The 1484-nt window shown below is 40.2% G+C and overlaps 1 pseudogene; it reads right to left on the minus strand.

The window, feature by feature from the left end:
• Window positions 1-580: 580 nt before the first annotated feature.
• LOC114636822 lies at window positions 581-1161 on the minus strand (annotated as a pseudogene).
• Window positions 1162-1484: the final 323 nt, after the last annotated feature.

The following is a 1484-nucleotide window of genomic DNA, read 5'->3' on the forward strand; positions in this document are numbered from 1 at the left end:
ATTTGCTAAACTAGACCTAAAGAGTAGAATGCGGAGATAATCTGTCTGCCTCCCCTACAGGCTGTCCTCTGGTTAACAAATTTTAAAATACAAGTCTAAAAAAACAACCATATATACACCCCAAAAGGAGAGAAGGTTGGGGAAAAACAAAACAAAACTAAACTAAAACAAAAGACACCAAGATGCCCCAGATTATACTCCAACATGGAACCAGAGAGCAGCCTGACAATTTGAGTTAGTCTGGTACAGTCACGACAAGCATGCCTCGCTTTTAAACAAAACAGAATGTGGGGATTTTTGTTGTTGTTGTTGTTGTTGTTGTTGTTGTTGTTGTTTTTAAACAAGGAAACAAAAAAGCTCATAGCTTTTCAGAGAATACATAATTATTCAAAATTAACTATGACTGGAAGGGCAGGGGGTCATACTAATGGGTATTGTCTCACATGAGTGCATGTGGGTAGGTGCAGGGTGTTGTCATTATTGCAGAAATGAATTTGAACATTTAATCTTTAGTTTGATTTAAACATTGTTTTAGTATGATGACAATACCAGCTGTGCAGAAAGGGCTCTGGAGATGCATTCAGAGCAGCACACACCTGCGGCTCTTCTTCGGTTCTGGAGGCTCCAGGACAGCCAAAATTGTCTCATCAAACACATTCTTTCCGTCTTTCTGTGTGAGGGTGGAGAATGTCACATACTTGACAGCCTTCAGATCCCGTGCCAGTTTTCAGCAGTCTCTGGAATAATAGGCTTCTGTTTGTTCTTGGCAAGTTTCTCAATAGTAGAGGGGTCATATCTGAGATCCATTTGGGTCCCAAAAAGCACGAGAGGAGTCTTTGCTTGAGATAACCCAGTGATGAGTTATCTCAGGCACCCACTTTTCTTTCACATTTCCAACTGAGGATGGAGAGACCATTGAGAGACATACTAGAAAAACATCTGTCTGCGGATAACTTAGAGGTTGTAGTCTGACGTAATCCTCTTGGCCTGCAGTATCAAAAAGTCCAAGAGTGTGTAGCTCTCCACCAATCATAACTGTGACTACATAGTTGTCAAAAACAGTTGGTACAATTCTGATGGAAATTTGTTTGTTGTGTAGGATATCAGGAGACATGTTTTACCAACAGCATCATCGCCACCGACACATGTAATTGTCTGCATTGTAAAATAGTTTTGTATCTACTTTTAATATTTTAAATTAGATGTTGACCTCAGCTTCTCCAAGAGGTGTGTGCAGCACTATGCAGGGCCTCGTCAGGTGCCAGAAAGGGGCACGCTGTGATGTTCTTTTTTGCTGTGTCTTTATCTGGTTTTTGATAGCAGGGTAGTGTTGGCTTCATAAAATGAGTTTGAAAATGCTCTCTTATTTTTTGTATTTGAAGGAATAATCTAAGAAGCATTTAATTATTGTGGTTCTTCTTTAAAGATCAGGAGAGCCATATGTGTGGTGCAAGTCTTTAATCCCAGCACTCAGGAGGCAGAGA

Source organism: Grammomys surdaster, unplaced genomic scaffold (genome assembly GCF_004785775.1).
Source record: "Grammomys surdaster isolate TR1022 unplaced genomic scaffold, NIH_TR_1.0 124945, whole genome shotgun sequence".
NCBI lineage: Eukaryota > Metazoa > Chordata > Mammalia > Rodentia > Muridae > Grammomys > Grammomys surdaster.